Raw genomic sequence first — 12,395 nt, forward strand, 5'->3', positions numbered from 1 at the left:
TTTTCTTGCAATGTATCTGTTATCATTTTATTAATTCTGCTAGAATTTACCTACTTAAAATTATCTGTTAGATTAAGGACCTGCCCGAAACGCTGCGCGTACTAGTGACTTTACAAGATTGTAAATACTATGATATGTATTCTCACAAACCCAATGTACCTTCTTGTATATAAATAAATAAATAAAATAATAATAAAATAAGTGTACAGATTCTTGAGCCTACTGGAAACTTTGTATGAAGTCAGCCTCTACCACATCACTGCCTAATGCATTCCACTTGTTAACTATTTTGACACTGTAAAAATTATTTCTAATGTCTCTGTGGCTCATTTGGGTACTAAGTTTCCACCTGTGTCCCCTTGTTCGTGTTCCAGCCGTGCTGAAGAGTTTGTCTTTGTCCACCCTGTCAATTCCCCTGAGAATTTTGTAGGTGGTTATCATGTCTCCCCTTACTCTTCTGTTTTCTAAGGACGTGAGGTTCAGCTCCTTCAGCCTTTTCTCGTAGTTCATACCTCTCAGTTCCGGGACAAGTCTGGTTGCATACCGCTGAATCTTCTCTAACTTTGTCTTGTGTTAAACCAGATATGGACACCAGGCTGGAGTTGCATATTCCAGGACTGGTCTGACATAAGTGGTATACAGGGTCCTGAACGATTCCTTACTCAAGTTTCTAAAGGCAGTTCTTATGTTGGTCAACCTAGCATATGCCGCTGATGATATTCTTTTGATGTGAGCCTCTGGGGACAGGTTCGGTGTGATATCGACCCCGCCCAGATCTTTCTCTCTATTTGACTCTTGCAGGATTTCACCTTCCAGATGGTACCTTGTGTTCAGCCTTCTGCTTCCTTCACCTAATTTTATTACTTTACACTTTCCTGAGTTGAACTTTAGCAGCCATTTTCTAGACCATTCCTCCAGTTTATCCAGGTCATCCTGTAGTCTCTGTCTATCTTCATCTGTCTTGATTCTTCTCATAATTTTTGCATCATCAGCAAACTTTGAGAGTAACGAGTCTATACCCTCTGGAAGTTCCTTTACATATATTAGAAACAGGATGGATCCAAGTACAGAACCCTGTGGGACTCCATTGGTGACATCTCGCCATTCTGAAGTCTCCCCCCTCACAGTTACTCGCTGTTTCCTGCTGCTTAGATACTCCCTTATCCACTGGAGCACCTTACCTTTTACTCCTACCTGTTGCTCCAACTTTTGTATCAGCCTTTTATGGGGTACTTTGTCAAAGGCTTTCTGACAGTCCAAGAAAATGCAGTCTGCCCACCTTTCTCTTTCTTGCCTAATTTTTGTTGCTTGTTTTTGTTGCTATTAAACCGGTGAGGCACGATTTACCTTCTCTGAAACCATGTTGGTGGTGTGTCACAAAACTATTTCCCTCCAGATTCTCTACGAGCCTTTTCCTCACGATCTTCTCCATCACCTTGCATGGTATACAAGTTAGGGAAACTGGCCTATAGTTCAGTGCCTCTTGCCTGTCACCCTTTTTGTATATTGGGACTACATTAGCTGTCTTCCAACTTTCCGGTAGGTCTCCTGTTTCCAGTGACCTGTTATACAAAATAGAAAGTGGCACACTTAGTGTCTCTGCACCTTCTTTTAGTATCCACGGTGAAATTCTGTCAGGCCCACCAGCCTTTGCCACATTCAGCTCCAACAGATTCCTTTTGACCTCATCACTGGTGAGGTCAAAAGCCTCCAAGGTTGCTTGGTTTGCCTCATTAAGTGCAGGGGGCTTCTCCTTGTTCTTCTGTGAAGACCTCCTGGACTCTCCTGTTGAGCTCTTCACACACCTCCATGTCATTCTCTGTGTATCTGTTCTCACCCTTTTCTCAGTTTCATCACCTGTTCCTTCACTGTTGTTTTCTGCCTGATGTGGATGTGGAGCAGTTTTGGTTGGGTCTTAGCTTTACTCGCAATGCCATTTTCATACTGTCTCTCTGCTTCTCTCCTTACTCCGAGGTACTCATTACTGGCTCTCTGATATCTTTCCCTGCTCTCTGGTGTTCTGTTATTTGTGTAGTTTCTCTATGTTCTTTCACTCAATTGCTTCGCTACCTTACATTCCTGGTTGAACCATAGATTCTTCTGTTATTTTTAGTTTATCTCCTTTTGGACTGGGGTAAAATTGTCCGCAGCTTCCTGGCACTTCTGGGTGACAAAATCCATCATATCCTGCACAGTCTTCTCTCTGAGTTCTGTTTCTCATGGTATTCTGCTTAAGAAGTTCCTCATCTCATCATATTTTCCTCTTCGGTAATTTAACCTTTCCCTTCCGATCCCATCCTTGGATATGTTATCCCTGCCTCCACCAAATACTCAAATGTCAATGCACTGTGGTCACTCATTCCTATTGAGGCTTCAAATTTGACATCCTTTATTTCTGAATCATTCAATGTGAATATCAAGTCGAGTCTAGCTGGTTCAGTCTAGCTGGATTTGTGTATGTACTCACCTAGTTGTACTCACCTAGTTGTGCTTGCGGGGGTTGAGCTCTGGCTCTTTGGTCCCGCCTCTCAACCGTCAATCAACAGGTGTACAGGTTCCTGAGCCTATTGGGCTCTATCATATTGTTATAAATAATGGTGTGTGGGCTTCTATGGGGGTCTGGTACTATTAAGAGATAAGGGTAGTTAGAAGACAGAGTATCAAATATGGGAGAGCTAAAAGGCCCGGCCCCCAAAATAAACTATCCACAGTAGTAATAACTTGCTACTAGACCATATATGTTAGTCTAAGGGTTGATCAATGCACTCCCACACTGGAAGAAGGGATACTCTGTAATTCATGTACTTATTTATTAACCCCTTAACAACCCCCCATATACACTCACACCAATAACAATAATAATAATAACTTTACCACACTATCTTACGTTAAAAGCCTTGGTCCACATAGGCAGGATACAAGGTTTACACTAATAACAAGCTAGGGTAAAGTACTACTGGATAAACACTGAAGCTGGATGCAGCTTAGGGTAGTGAGACCATGTGGTACCCTAATACAAAACACAACACTTAGGGTTACCCAAAACACTGGCAACTACTACCCCCAGGTCTCATCAATCGTTACTACCAGAGTAGGTACACTTAAAAATCATACAATACTTAACTTAATGGTACAGGAACTTAGGGTAAGGGAAATAAGTAAGAGGAGAAGGGAGGAGATTAGGGGTGCAGCCACAGAGTAGGTCTCGTCCGCACGAACGCCAGCCAGAGAAGAACCTCCTAGCGACCAGCTAGGCCTCCCATGTCGTGGTGCCGGAAGGAGCCTAATTGATCATGCAGCTAAGCACATTAAAGATCTTCACCTATGCAACGTATTGTTACTTTACAAATGATTAGAAAGTATTAGTAAGCAAAGTTGGTGCCTATGTTATTATTTAATAATCAACCCCCAGCTCAGTCTTTAAATGCTCTTTGAGAAACAATAATAGTCTTACGTCTGGCAGGGAAGATACAAACAATTGCCGCTAGTGATGCACTCAACTGTACTACCAGAAAGTTTAATAGCTCAATTTTGACCTCTGGTTTCCACTGGAGAACCCAGGGTCGTAACACTCCTCCTCCCTTCAGAGAAAAAAAAATGTGACTACTAGAATAGTAGTCATATTTTTTTGTAAGAGTATACAGAGAATAAAAAAAAAAAACATATGACATAAACAAAAAATCAATCAAAAACATTTTTTCTGCAAAAAAAAAATACAAAGGAGTTCTCTGGAAGAAAAAAAAACATACCCAAAAAATAAAAGAACAGGGAAGTAAAGAAATTGGACACGGAATATTTAATGTCACAGGAGAACCTAAAAAAAATAACTAAAGCATGACAGTTGGTAAATGGCTTTCTGTGGCTCAGATGAATGTTATTCAGGCAACCGGGACAGAGCGTCGGCTATCACGTTGAGTCTGCCCGGTAGGTGGGTAATGGAAAGATTGAAGTCCTGTAGGTACAACACCCACCTGAGGATGCGTTTATTCTTACCCTTCATCTGAGTCAGGAAGACTAGTGGGTTATGGTCCGTGTACACTTCCACTATATTACCTGTGAGGTAAACTTCAAACTTTTTACAGGTTAACACTAGTGCCAACGCCTCTTTTTCTACCACTGAATAATTGCGTTGTGCCTTGTCGAATTTCACAGAGTAATAATATACTGGGTGTTCCACCTGATCATCCCCAGTTTGCAACAACACTGCACCAGCACCCGAATCAGACGCGTCAACATGAATTTTAAACGGTCGGTCGAACCTTGGACTAGCAAGCACTGGGGCGGAAGCTAAGATCAATTTCAAATTTTTAAATGCCTCTGCACAGTCTGATGACCACTTAAATTTAACGGCTTTCCGCAACAAGTCTGTGAGAGGAGTGGCAACACTGGAAAAGTTCTGACAAAAACGTCGATAGTACGCACACATACCGATAAATCTTTGAACGTCCTTTTTAGACTTTAGTACTGGATACTCCAGAATGGCACTGATTTTATCTTGCCGAGGTAACACTTTTCCTTGGCCCACTTCATAACCGAGGTACGTCACTGTGCCTTGGCCAAAATGACACTTTTCAGCATTTAAGGTAAGATTTGCCCTTTTCAAGATGGCAAACAACTGGCGTAACCTAGCTATGTGGTCAGCCCAATTACTGTCAAAAAGCACGATATCATCTAAATACGCCCGACAATTTGGCACCTTAGCGAGCAGAGAGTTCATGAGTCTCTGGAACGTGGCAGGAGCATTACGCAAGCCGAATGGTAACACTTGATACTCAAAAACACCCTCGGGTGTCACGAACGCAGTTAGTTGTTTAGCACGTTCAGTGAGTGGGATTTGATAATACCCCCTCGAGAGGTCGAATTTCGAAACGTACTTGGCATTTCCCAACTCGTCGATGCAGTCCTCGAGGAGGGGCAGCGGATAGGCATCCACAATGGTCACCTTGTTGAGCTGCCGATAGTCGGTGCATAATCGCCAGGAGCCATCTGGTTTGGGGACCAAAAGGCAGGGCGAGCACCAAGAGCCCTGGCTCGGCCGGATGAGGCCGTGCTGGAGCAAGAAGTCGACCTCCTTCCGTACGATGGCCTTCTTTTCTGTACTCATCCGATAGGGTTGAAGGCGAATGGGAGTGTAGTCCGTCAACTCGACATCATGGCAAATGGCATCAGTCTGGGTCGGGACCTCCCCGAACAGACTGGAGAATTCATCAACCAACAACTGCACCTCTTCACGTTGGGCCATCTGCAAATGGGACAGTCCCTCCTCCACAGCATTCACAGAACTAGAATTATTGAAAATGAGATTAGTTGGGTCCCCAGAACAATCATCCCCTCTCTCACTGGAAATGGAAACATTGGTTAGTGCAATGGGCCTGGGGCCCTGGAACTTCTTCAGTCGATTTACATGTATGAGCATTACCTGGTTACGTTTGTCAGAGTGCCTCACTTTGTACGTGAGGTCCCCAGTCTTTTCTGTCACAATGTAGGGGCCTTCGTACTTGTGGGACATAGTGTTCCCTAGTCGAGGCTTTAATACCAGGACAGGGTCGCCAGGCTGAAATACCCGTAACTTAGATTTAGCATCGTTACGTTCTTTCATCTTTTCTTGGGCCTTGCCAAGATACTTTAATGCAGCCGCCTTGCAGTCCTTGAGTCTCTGGTGGTGTTGCGCAAAGAAAGCCGAACCTTCGGTTAACGTTACGTTCCCTAACAGATTCTCCTGTAACATTTGCAAGGGTCCACGAACTTTATGGCCAAAGACTAACTCAAAAGGAGAACAACCCAGTGAACTTTGTAATCCCTTTCTAGCCGCAAACAAAACATATGGCAAATTCTCATCCCAGAAGGTGTGGGAACTCTCGCACGATGTCTTCAACATCTGCTTCAGAGTTAGATGGAAACGTTCAATTACCCCCTGACTCTGTGGATGGTATGGGCTGGAAACCTTATGAGTTATTCCATGTTCCTTACAAAATTGCTCAAAAATATCAGACTTAAAATTAGTACCATTGTCAGTTTGCACGACCCGAGGCAGTCCAAAAGTGGAAAAAAATTGCAACATACGAGCAACAACAGTTTTTGCTCGGATGTTCCTTACAGCAAAAGCCTCTGGGTAACGAGTAGTGATACACATCATCGTGATTAGGTAAATATTACCAGACTTAGTTCTAGGTAATGGTCCAACACAGTCCATTACCACATGAGAAAATGGTTCCTCTGGCACAACAATAGGCCTTAGAGGAGCTTTAGGTGGAGTCTGGTTTGGTTTCCCAACCAGTTGACAAACAATACACGCATTACAAAATTTTGCCACATCGCTTTTCAGCTTGGGCCAGAAAAAATACTTTAAAATTTTGTGATACGTAATATTTATACCTTGATGTCCCCCCATAGGATCATCATGAGCAGCTGCCAAAATTCTTTCTCTATAGCAGGTCGGCAACATAACCTGGTGGACTACCTCCCACTCATTTGACAAGGGAGCACTCTGTGGTCTCCATTTTCTCATCAAAATCCGATCATTGTAGTAGTACCCAGTTGCTGCGTCTACAATTTCCTCCATAGAGACGGCTGTCTCATGACAATCTGCAAAAGTGGGGTCAGCTTTCTGTAACTCACTCAAGGAGGCATCTAGGCCTTGGTCAGATGCCATTGGCCGAGGCTCAACAGTGTTCTCCTCCGCCTCCCCACTACTCTCGGTCGATGGCGGTGGCAGGCTCTCCACAATGTCCTCGGCCACGTCATCGAGTCGGGCCATGAATGTGTCCGCGAGGTCCACTTGGTTTTCACCACTCGGAAAGCTCCTCGTGACCTCGGGATTTACCACCTTGGCAAGCACAGGGCTGCCCTTACATTTAAGTCCCATAGACCTGGTCACCGCGCACACAGGGTACACAACATTATCCTCTGCGGCGGGTGGATCCAGGCAAACCTTAGGGGTAGGCAACATAATAGGCAGTCTGGAGTCCCCTACCTTATCCCCTGCTAAATCATTACCAACTATTACATCAACATTAGGGAAAGGTAGGTATGAAGTGACTCCGACTGTACAAACACCCTTGTGGAAATCAGATTCCAGGGTAACCTTATGGAGGGGTACTGCCCGAGTATCACTAGTGACACCCTCGACCAGTACCACCAGTCCAGTGTCGAGAGTGTTGGCACCTTGCAACGCACTCTCTAAAATTAGTCTGGATGGCACCGGTGTCTCGGAAGATCACCACGTCCTTCCAGGAAGAACCCTCAGACAAAAGTAGTCTCCCTTTCGATAAGAATGGGGTAAGCAAGTCCAACCACTGTGGGTTGGAGGTCTTACTCCCTAACCCTTCCGAAGGCCTCAAGCCCTGTGTCACAACTAGAGCATTGGGTCTTTTTTCCGGGTACAGTTGCCAAAACGGCTAATAGTGTGGTTTGGACAATTACAGTGACCACAAAAACGTCGGGGAGAAGAGACATTACTAACAGAATTACCCTTCGGTTCACCCTTAGGTGCCGTGGGGCTAGACACTTTAACAGGGTTAGTTATGTCTGAAACAGAAGGTGCATTAGGTAAAGGGTTAGAATGAGCTGGTCTGGACTGGCTGTGGGTATAAGTTTTGCTACTCTGTGGGGTATAATTATTTTTATTGGGCCTTTTGCCCGCCAATTGGTAGTTTTCTGCCAACTTGGCCAAATCCCCTATTTTAGAATTTACCTCTACCCTTCCTCTAATGTAATGAGAAACATTTTCTGGCATAATATCTATAAAATGCTCCATTAAAATTAAGTTCCTGAGAGCCTCGTATGTTTCGGCTTTCGCCGAGCGAATCCATCCATCAAACAATCGAATTTGATCATTAACAAATTCAGTGAGCGGTTGGTTGTGAGTAGGCCTAAGGTTGCGATAAACTTGGCGGTGAGCTTCAGGAGTAATTTCATATGCCCGCAAAATACATTCCCTGACTTTATCATATTCAAAACACTCGCCGTCAGGCATGTTTATAAAAATATCTTGTGCTTTACCCCCTAAGTCTTCCTTGTAGGATTTTCACCCACTCTTCCTTTGGCCAGTTCATGGACATGGCCAATCTCTGAAAATGGTTGAAAAACCTTTCAGGGTCCGACTCGGAAAATTCAGGCAAATTATGCTTTTTCTCATAATGCCTGGGGTTTGAATCCCCGGCAGGTGGAGGTCCAGTGGCATTCGCTCTAATTCTAGCCTCCTCGGTTTTGAGTCTTTGCTCCTCTAATTTTATTTTTGCTAACTCTAAAGCTAATTCTCTATCCCTATGAGTTGCACTTTCTGCTTGGCTAGGCTGGCATAAAGGTGTATCACTTGCCAATAGTTCTTCATCAATACAATGTTGTAATATTTCATTCACCAAAGTCCACTTCTTATCCGCGTCATTTAATTCTAGGCCAAATTCCTTGCCTAACAATACTAAATTAGACTTTTTAAGTTTCTTTATCTCTACCACTGAAGGCTCCATTGCCAGTCTCTGCATTTCAGATGACATCACTAACAATTTTAGCTCCCAGCCAAATAAAAAATAAAAAATAAAAATTGGAAAAAAACAAAAATTTGCACGGCCCCTAACACAAGGCCACACTAACCTTAATCCTGAAAAGATCCAGCTGGGTGTCCAGTCAGTGCAAGAACGTCCTTTGCTAGATGAGCTGGACCCTAGGCTAGCACACAACCGTTCTGCGGAAAACAAAAAATTTTAGTTTTGGCACTCAAGAATCTAATTTTTTTACACTTATAATGTTCCTCCCGGACTGGCCAACCACTTGTTATAAATAATGGTGTGTGGGCTTCTATGGGGGTCTGGTACTATTAAGAGGTAAGGGTAGTTAGAAGACAGAGTATCAAATATGGGAGAGCTAAAAGGCCCGGCCCCCAAAATAAACTATCCACAGTAGTAATAACTTGCTACTAGACCATATATGTTAGTCTAAGGGTTGATCAATGCGCTCCCACACTGGAAGAAGGGATACTCTGTAATTCATGTACTTATTTATTAACCCCTTAACAACCCCCCATATACACTCACACCAATAACAATAATAATAATAACTTTACCACACTATCTTACGTTAAAAGCCTTGGTCCACATAGGCAGGATACAAGGTTTACACTAATAACAAGCTAGGGTAAAGTACTACTGGATAAACACTGAAGCTGGATGCAGCTTAGGGTAGTGAGACCATGTGGTACCCTAATACAAAACACAACACTTAGGGTTACCCAAAACACTGGCAACTACTACCCCAAGTCTCACCAATCGTTACTACCAGAGTAGGTACACTTAGAAATCATACAATACTTAACTTAATGGTACAGGAACTTAGGGTAAGGGAAATAAGTAAGAGGAGAAGGGAGGAGATTAGGGGTGCAGCCACAGAGTAGGTCTCGTCCGCACGAACGCCAGCCAGAGAAGAACCTCCTAGCGACCAGCTAGGCCTCCCATGTCGTGGTGCCGGAAGGAGCCTAATTGATCATGCAGCTAAGCACATTAAAGATCTTCACCTATGCAACGTATTGTTACTTTACAAATGATTAGAAAGTATTAGTAAGCAAAGTTGGTGCCTATGTTATTATTTAATAATCAACCCCCAGCTCAGTCTTTAAATGCTCTTTGAGAAACAATAATAGTCTTACGTCTGGCAGGGAAGATACAAACAATTGCCGCTAGTGATGCACTCAACTGTACTACCAGAAAGTTTAATAGCTCAATTTTGACCTCTGGTTTCCACTGGAGAACCCAGGGTCGTAACACATATCTACACTTGAAACTGTGTATGGAGTCAGCCTCCACCACATCACTTCCTAATGCATTCCATTTGTCAACCACTCTGACACTAAAAAAGTTCTTTCTAATATCTCTGTGGCTCATTTGGGCACTCAGTTTCCACCTGTGTCCCCTAGTGCGTGTGCCCCTTGTGTTAAACAGCCTGTCTTTATCAACCCTGTCAATTCCCTTGAGGATCTTGAATGTGGTGATCATGTCCCCTCTAACTCTTCTGTCTTCCAACGAAGTGAGGTTTAATTCCCGTAGTGTCTCCTCGTAGCTCATACCTCTCAGCTCGGGTACTAGTCTGGTGGCAAACCTTTGAACATTTTCCATTTTAGTCTTATGCTTGACTAGATATGGACTCCATGCTGGTGCCGCATACTCCAGGATTGGTCTGACATATGTGGTATATAATGTTCTGAAAGATTCCTTACACAAGTTTCTAAAGGCCGTTCTTATGTTAGCCAACCTGGCATATGCTGCTGCTGTTATCCTCTTGATATGAGCATCAGGGGACAGGTCTGGCGTGATATCAACCCCCAGGTCTTTCTCTCTCTCGGACTCTTGAAGTATTTCATCTCCCAAGTGATACCTTGTATCTGGTCTCCTGCTTCCTACCCCTATCTTCATTACATTACATTTGCTTGGATTAAACTCTAACAGCCATTTGTTCGACCATTCCTGCAGCTTGTCCAGGTCTTCTTGAAGCCTCAAGCTGTCCTCCTCTGTCTTAATCCTTCTCATAATTTTGGCGTCGTCAGCAAACATTGAGAGGTATGAGTCTATACCCTCTGGGAGATCATTTACGTATAACAGAAACAGGATAGGTCCAAGTACAGAGCCCTGTGGGACTCCACTGGTGACTTCACGCCAGTCTGAGGTCTCACCCCTCACTGTAACTCTCTGCTTCCTATTGTTTAGGTACTCCCTTATCCACTGGAGAGCCCTACCAGTTACTCCTGCCTGTTTCTCTAGCTTATGCATCAACCTTTTATGGGGTACTGTGTCAAAGGCTTTCCGACAGTCCAAAAAAATGCAGTCCGCCCACCCTTCTCTTTCTTGTTTAATCTTTGTTACTTGATCGTAGAATTCTATCAATCCTGTAAGGCAAGATTTACCCTCGCTGAACCCATGTTGATGGGTTGTCACGATGTTTCTTCTCTCCAGATGTGTTACTAGGTTTTTTCTCACAATCTTCTCCATCACCTTGCATGGTATACAAGTTAAGGACACTGGCCTGTAGTTCAGTGCCTCTTGTCTGTCACCCTTTTTGTATATTGGTACTACATTAACAGTCTTCCATATTTCTGGTAGGTCCCCCGTTTCCAGTGACCTACCATACACTATGGAGAGTGGTAGGCAAAGTGCTCTTGCACACTCTTTCAAGACCCATGGCGAGATTCCATCCGGCCCAACAGCTTTTCTCACATCCAGCTCCAATAGGTGCTTCTTGACCTCATCTCTTGTAATTTCGAACCTATCCAAGGTCACCTAATTTGCTGCCACCTCTTCTAGCGCCACGACATCTCCCTGTTCTATTGTAAAGACCTCCTGGAACCTTTTGTTGAGTTCTTCACACACCTCTTTGTCATTCTCTGTGTACCTGTCCTCGCTCACCCTAAGTTTCATCACCTGTTCCTTCACTGTTGTCTTCCTCCTGATGTGACTGTGTAGTAGCTTGGGTTCGGTCTTGGCTTTATTAGCTATATCATTTTCATACCTTTTCTCAGCTGCTCTTCTCACACTGACATACTCGTTCCTGGTTCTCTGGTATCTCTCTCTACTTTCTGGTGTTCTGTTATTACGGAAGTTCCTCCATGCCCTTTTGTTCTGCTCCTTTGCTTTCATACATTCCTTATTAAACCACGGATTCTTCCTTTGCTTCTCTGTTTTTTCCTGTCGGGCTGGGACAAACCTGCTTACAGCCTGCTGACATTTTTGGGTGACATAGTCCATCATGTCTTGTACGGACTTGGTTCCGAGTTCTGTGTCCCAATGTATATCCCATAGGAATTTATTCATTTCCTCATAGTTTCCCTTTCGGTACGCCAGCCCTTTGGTTCAAAGTTACCCTTCCAAAAATATGCAATATATGATGTTTATAAATTTTTATAAAATCAACAAATGGACTTTGGACTAAAATGTCTACAACATTCTGTAGAAGCACAAACTCTACATATAAGGTGTAATTTGCATGTAAATTGATTAATAAATGAAAGCTGAGAAACACCTTGAAGTTGTAAATTACTTACCTGAGTAAAATAAGATCAAAGTTTAGGCCACCTGTAGCCGAGTTTGACATCGACCTATTTCGTTCATAATTGGCACCCTTGCAGATAGGCATCCATTGAGCAAGGTGTGCAAGTTCCATGCACATCCCTTGATAACAAACGAAAAAAAAATTGAAAAAAAAAAAAATAAAAAAAAAAAAAAAAATTATACATATATATATCCTGCACATACATATTACAATTATTACAAAATACCAAATTATAACACTAAAACATACTAACCTATTGACATTGGTCCGAATTGTGGGTCCTCAAGGTGGCACTGCATTGGGCACTAGTAGGCACCTGCATGATTGCTGGATCACCTTCCTCAGGAGCCTGTCTCGGCTTG

General features: G+C 43.4%; 1 protein-coding gene across 1 annotated transcript in view; it reads right to left on the minus strand.

Annotated features, from left to right (window-relative positions):
- Window positions 1–12,146, minus strand: part of LOC123750920 (methyltransferase-like protein 27) — a 224,667-nt gene extending 212,521 nt beyond the window's left edge. The window contains exon 1 of the mRNA XM_069311901.1: window positions 12,026–12,146. The gene's annotated coding sequence lies outside the window, so the exon portion shown is untranslated. The remainder of the gene's footprint in view (window positions 1–12,025) is intronic.
- Window positions 12,147–12,395: the final 249 nt, after the last annotated feature.

The sequence above is a fragment of the Procambarus clarkii genome, chromosome 70, assembly GCF_040958095.1.
Source record: "Procambarus clarkii isolate CNS0578487 chromosome 70, FALCON_Pclarkii_2.0, whole genome shotgun sequence".
Taxonomy (NCBI): Eukaryota; Metazoa; Arthropoda; class Malacostraca; order Decapoda; family Cambaridae; genus Procambarus; species Procambarus clarkii.